The sequence below is a fragment of the Hakea prostrata genome, chromosome 2 (genome assembly GCF_041222555.1).
Source record: "Hakea prostrata isolate BN-2017 chromosome 2, UWA_Hpros_2, whole genome shotgun sequence".
Lineage (NCBI taxonomy): Eukaryota > Viridiplantae > Streptophyta > Magnoliopsida > Proteales > Proteaceae > Hakea > Hakea prostrata.
The window spans coordinates 13,667,098-13,674,038 of record NC_142601.1 but is presented as its reverse complement, the minus strand read 5'-3'; the positions used below and the strand labels follow the sequence as shown (position 1 = coordinate 13,674,038).

At 38.7% G+C, this 6,941-nt stretch overlaps 1 pseudogene; it reads right to left on the bottom strand.

Annotated features, from left to right (window-relative positions):
• Window positions 1-2,766: 2,766 nt before the first annotated feature.
• Window positions 2,767-5,379, bottom strand: LOC149023847 (protein ZW2-like; annotated as a pseudogene).
• Window positions 5,380-6,941: the final 1,562 nt, after the last annotated feature.

The window sequence follows — 6,941 nt, the reverse complement described above, 5'->3', positions numbered from 1 at the left end:
GCCAATCTATATTGCAAATGAATCGATCCAATAAGCCTTCAATACGTCTTTGTCCTCTTTGTTTGTTGGTCCAGGTAAACTTCTTTCCAATTGTTGGGAGATCAACCATATTGAAATCATTTGTGAAGTGTTGCATGGGAAGTAAAAGAGAATCTGGAATGGGTCGACTGCCTTGGTGATCAGTGTTTTCCAAATAAGAATTCTAGTTGCCACCAATGATCCACAATTGATCAATGAACGATGCAAGGTTTTCTAACGTTTGCCACTGATACTGCTGGGTAGAAAGAACCGAACTAAGATACACAAAAGTAAAATACCACAAACTAGGAGAATCACCACATAAGAGATGAACACACCACAACAAAGACCACACAACATCCACTATTATATTAGCCTTCCCTTCCAATAGAGAACAATACCACTCACTAATCCTACTGGCGGGACCGACATAAACTAAGTGAAACCCCATTTTTTACACAACAAACTAACATTCAAACTGGCAGACATAACTTTAGAAAGAAAAACAAAGTTGGGTCTTTGCTTACTAATTAAGACTTGAAGCTCTTTCTGTAAAGAGGATCACCCCAATCCTCTACAATTGAGAGAGGGGGGCTTTCATTTCTCATTTGATGGCCTTTTTAGGCTAGCCATCATTGCCTTAGTACACAACAGATTGGAACCATATTGATCCACTCTCATTTTCTTGCCCATTTTTGAATCAAGATTCTTTTGGCCTTCCTCCAGAATTTCTTGAAGCGCCAATTTACGCTTACATGGGAGCAGGTCAATGTGTTCAGTGACTATTAATGTGCCCTTGCTTTTCTTGGATGAAGTGGGAGGGAAAGTGGTAGCCCATATGTTCTGGAGGGATAGTTCTACATTAGCAAATAAGGTGCTATAATTCAAGTCCACTAGAGTTGACGGAGGGGTAGGGGGGAGTGTACATTGTTACATTCTCCAAGGATGAGGTGGGGGATACTTCATGGGAAAATTTCAGTAATGCGTGAGGGGGAATAAGATGATGAATTACAAAGCGCATGTCCACATCGCGGATATCAGTAGATATAGTTGTGGTAGAGGTTCTTGGGGGTTGGATGATGGCAATTGCGGGAGAATGCGAACCTTCGATGTGAGTTGGAATACAGACCCCAAAAATGAAGGCAAGTTTGAGGAAGCTTCCCTTGATTGCTTCTTCTCTAGTCTTTGGTACTTGATCATCGTAGAGAGAAAGGTCATTGTGAAGACTTCAGATAAAGAGTTCATCATACATGTCAGTGATAAGCTTGACATGCCCATTTCTCTTAGGATGGATGGCAGCCAAAGAGATATTGGCATACGGATTTGAAGGGGCTTCTCCCAAGATGGACTGAGGGTCCAATTTCGCTAAACTTACTGTCACACCCCCACCCAACTGGATCCGGTCATACCTGAATGCCTATGGGGGTGATACATCGCAAGACCTAGGTTCAGTGACAATTCCATACAACACATGATATAGTATAATTAAAAGGACAAGAATAAATCAAGTTCAAATATAAAGTTATTGAATATGTATTATCAAAAGGTTACAATCATCCATTATCTAAAGTTAGTAAAAATGGACATCAGAGTTTAAAGGAAGAATAGCTTGTTGCAGCGGAATTTTAACTAAATTGATTCCCTAATGGAATCCAATCCCATAAGAACAGTCCTTGCACAGGCATGAAGCTCCATGCGAATCTATATCTTCTTCAGTCACTCCTTCAAGAAAGTGTGTTGGCAACGAATCATCCACTTGGAAGGAGTCCTCATAACCTGCAGTATATTCTAATAGAAACAAATTATAAAAAGGAATGAGTTCAACAGAACTCAGTGAGGTCAACTCAACATCATATCATGCATTCATTCACAAGATTCCACACCACACATATAACATGAGTATCGATAATGTAATTAATGATATGATATATGAATTATTATGATATTATGCTCCTAACTCTATCATGAGGTCTCTATGGTAGACATGCATTAAGTTTGTACACCAATCTTCTTTGGGAGGTCTCAGTCACTCTCCCTCAACAAGAGATGTCTATTGGGTTCTCTGCGGTTGTTAGGTAAAGTCCTGTCAAGCCATGGTTGGGGTTTACGTCACCACTCTCTCACATCACTGTTTGGTATGAGATTTGGCACGTGTCAAGGATAGTCCTAGCTCAGTGCAAAGTCATACGATCTTGTACTACATGTGGTATAGATACTTCCCCTATGGCACCAACCAGCTCGGTTCAGTGTCCAATATCTCCCCTCATGCCTAGTGCCCTTTTGGTTTGATACTTTCTCACCTAGGAATGGAATCCTCAATAGGAGGCATTTGTTCGCTGCAAGAAAACGGACTTACGGTGGCACTTCAGGTAAGAATACAGTGGCGTTTTTGAAAAAGGCCACTGTATGTTAGCTTAGAGCGGCGTTTTCCAAAAAATCGCCGTTGTATGTGTATTTATAACGGCGTTTATTAGAAACGCCGTCGTATGTATATTTAGAACGGCGTTTTTTATAAACGCCGTCGTATGTCCACTTCACTGCAAGTCTTTAATCTTTTTAACAGCATTTATAAAAACGCCGTTGTATGTGTCTTTATAGCGGCGTTTCTGAGAAATGCCGTTGTATGTGTCTTTATAACAATGTTTCTAATAAACGCCATCGTATGTGTCTTTATAACACACCCGGCCCAGTATGTCACAGCATTTTCCTAAAACGCTGTGGTTGCCCTAATTCCTCCTCGCCTATTTTTCACTCCCCCGCCCCCGCCTGTTTTTCACTTTTGGAAGACGAGGAGTTGAACTTTTGGAAGACGAGGAGTCGAATGAACCCACTCATTCTCTCGCTTGCTCTCTCTTGTTGAGCAAGAGCAGCTAAGACCCTCACGGACTGAAGTGGTTTAAGCAAATCAACAAGTCCTCTCGCAATGGCGAGCCTCAGCAAATCCGCATTCCCCACCAAACTCTGCATTTCCGAAGTCACCGTTTGAAGCACTTGCTCTGCATCTCTCCACACACCATTCACCACACCCCTGCCTCCCCGTCTTATCACCTCAAAAATTGGTGGCGCCGCCATGGACTCTTGCACCCGAGCGAGCTCATCCCACTGTTACTTCTCGTGCATCTTTGTTTCTCTCCTCATCGAATCCAACCGCTGTTTTTGCTCGTCTGACAAATCGTTAACCGAGTTTTCAGCGAGTCGAATCAGCATTCCTGGTTTGAACCCTGCCATCCAAAGCAAGGTTCGCTTGAAAGGGCTCAACCAGCTGGGCGAGAAGCGTACGAATACATCAGTGATGCCCACTTTGGTTTTCTCTTCAAAGTAGTGCTGGTAGTGAGAGAGAACTCGAGACACAAGCTCTACATTCAGGTACCCATCTCTGTCTTTCAATTTTTCTTTCTTGGATTCACCCCTCCCTTTTAATCATAGTAAAGGTATGTTTTGCTGCCCTAAACCTGTATAATTTTTAAACCATGACTAGACATCAGTCTTAAAATTGATGATTGAAGAAAGCAATTATATGTGTTGCTCCAGCAATAGCTTGTTGTTTGAAGAGTCGAGGTGTGAGAACTATAATTCCTCCAATAGTATCAGTGATTAGCTCTGCATTTCTACATTGTTGGATGGAAGTCTTACCTGCTTTCTTAGAGTATCATACTTGAATTTTTTTTTCTCTGTATTTATTTCTGTAGGGCACACATCTTGTTTTTTATTCTGAGTAGATTATGTACATATCTCTTTAGTCTTTACTACTAATTTCTGTTGCAACTCTGTTGCAGTATGGCATGAAGTTATTTGTCATAACTTCCTTTAAGGACACCTGTTACATTGAGATTCTTCCTAATACTCAGAAGTCAAAACGAGGTAAGGTTTCCAAGTTGTATTTTTCTGTATGCATCTTAGTTTTCCATTAAAGAATGAATTTCCATTACAAAATGTATAAGAAATTTGGTTGTATCATATTTTGGTTGCAATTTTCTAGAACCTCGTTTAGGGTGGACAAAAAAAAACGTTTAGGGTGGACAATAGTGGGACCAAATGACATGGTACTAAAACCTCAGGTTTGAGCTGGACATTAGTGGGACCTGGTTCAGAATCTTCAGACTTGGGTTATTCTCAAAACTTATGTAATGCAGTGTGTGAGATAATCATTTGACTTTGATTGTGTGTCATGATAGTGTGAGTGGGTTAACCTACCGAAGGTGTTAGGAAGAGAAGAGTTGAAGAAGTAGAAGTGGAAAAAATTATATATTTTATAGTGTGAATGGGTTAACCTTATTCTGGGTTGGTTAGTTTATAGATGTGAATCAAATATATTTTATATGTGAAGGGAGAACTTTTCCTTACCTATGGTGATTTGACACTATGAGTGGTACTCAAACTATATATCAACAAATATTTATATATTAAATTGCCTTGCCTCGATTGCATTCTAAAGAATTAAATCCGAAGGTGAAGGGAACACACAATCACTTTTAAATAGAAGTCAACTCTCAAAGCCACACTCGAAGCCAATGTTCAAGCACTTCAACATTCCCCTATGTTGGAAGTTTTCTTGGGCTAAACTCACCTTTTCTGCCATTGATTTTTTGGCATATAACTAGTCATTTGTTCTGAGTTTCTTGTATTTCATCAACCCTGTTTGATGCTTTTTGATTATCCTGTTGGGTTAGTCTCGCCTATTTTTGGTTATCAATAGCCTCCTATTCTGGGCCTGCAGTTCTGTTTTGGATTTTCTATTCTCAGTTGGAACCCTAGAAGCTTAACATTCAACCATTGATTTGTCTAAGTATTCTGGTATCTATTTCTATCATTGGTATATAACCTTTGACCTGAATTTTATGCATATCAGATCCTTTGCTCTGTTGGATTTGTCTTAGTATTCTGGTATCAATTTCTATCATTGGTATATATATCTTTTGACCTGAATTTTATGCCTATCAGATCCTTTGCTTTGGTTCTGTGATCGTATAATCAAACCTCATGCCCTAAAATCGTGTGGACCGAACATGCAAGGGTATTCACATATCAAGAGAAGAAGAAGACATGATTATGGAGTTCGGCATATGCCTACTCTCCGGGATTCAGGTATGAATCCAATTCACTAAGCCTTTGGGAAGTTACAGATTTAGAAGAAGAAAGAAGAAGTTATGAATACACCTGGTACAAGCAACCATAGGTCTCCAAAGTACCATCGAGTGCTCGCCCTTTCCTGCTGATCAAAAGCCCTCAATAACCTTCATCAAGATCCAACGGAACTTGAAGTTGCAGATGATCGAACATTGCAGCCATGAGAAACCCTTCAAGAGAGCTCCAAGAACCGTAGAACAGAAAATCCCCAAATGTGAGGAAATCGATTTTCATCTCACGATGAACCAACCCCAAAGCCCTCTAATACAAATAAGCTATGAACCATATGAACCCAACCGGTTCGGTTCATGACTAAAAGAAGTACAAAAACTAGATTACCCCTAACAATCTCCCCCTTAATTTGTACACCCAAAATGACTAAAGTGAGCTGGATGCGACCGTCATCATCCAAGTATACCTGCACACACAAGACAAAAGAAAACCACAGTACAAAGCAAATAAAATATGCAAAATACCTAGACACGCACTAATCATGCAACACTAATGACTCCATGCAGATACACCATGCAATAGACTGCACCAGGTAGAGAAAACCCTAATCATAACTCACAATTCACAACTCACTCATATAACTATGAAGAGCAAACATGCACACACCAGGCATATATCTCAAAACTGAGATAAATAGAATAAGAGTTATAAAAATTTGGGCAGCATCTCCCCTAAAACTGCAACATATGCAAAACCTGATAAACAAACACAAACATACCTGGACATCACCACACCATAGATAAATGAAAACAAATATACAATCTCCACAAAAGATAATAACCCACCACATAGACTTACTCATGCTAACCAAAGCATAATAAATATATGAATTAAAAACAAGTAAGACTTTAAACAAGAGACATGTATAAACTTCAAGAAATCCATGGTGATATCCAAAACCAACCTAGATTAACAAAACCTCACAACATCAACAGATGAACAACATGGATCCTGACATAATTGTCAATGCCAACACAGCCCATGAATCTACAAATGCTTACAATATAAGCCAAGTCAAGTCTAAAACATATCACATGATACATAAGAGAACTTAACCAACTAGAGAAGAGAGATTAAACAATTCAAATATATATAAAACATGACAATGATCAATGAATATTTAACACATGACAGCTAAAGATACATTTAACTGAATAAATTCCAACAGGTTAAAATTCTAATGATCCTTATCAAGGAATAAACTCAGACAAGTAAGCATAAATCTCTCCCCCTCAACTAGTAGATTCCAAAACTTAGGAAATTCTTAACAAATCCATGTATTTTCATTTCAAAATTCTGATTTTAAAACCTTCCCCAAGGAATACAATCATGCAATCAATATGTAAACCACATAGATGCAGATATAAGATACAAAAAATGAGAAACTAGAGGTAACTGTCAACCTAAAATGCAAATACAATGCAAAAATTCAACCATCAAGTCTTATATATCAATGCCAAGGGTATTCAAATGAAATCACAACAGATTTCATTAACAAGTTATATTTTCAAACTTAGTTGTTAAAATGCCTAAAGAAGTTGCAAATCTTTCTTTCTTCCACACTAAAGTAAAGAAAGACAACAAGTATCCAATTATCCATTAAAATAATGAAGAGAGTAACTCAGGATAGCAAACATTCTAATAGCCTTACATTTAACCAACAAGATGAAAATATTCTAAACAAACCCAAATAGGCAATAACACTCCTCAATCCATCACTGGCTTACTACCACTACTCAAACCAAGACCTCTTCACCCACTCACTACACATGACGGGTACAAGT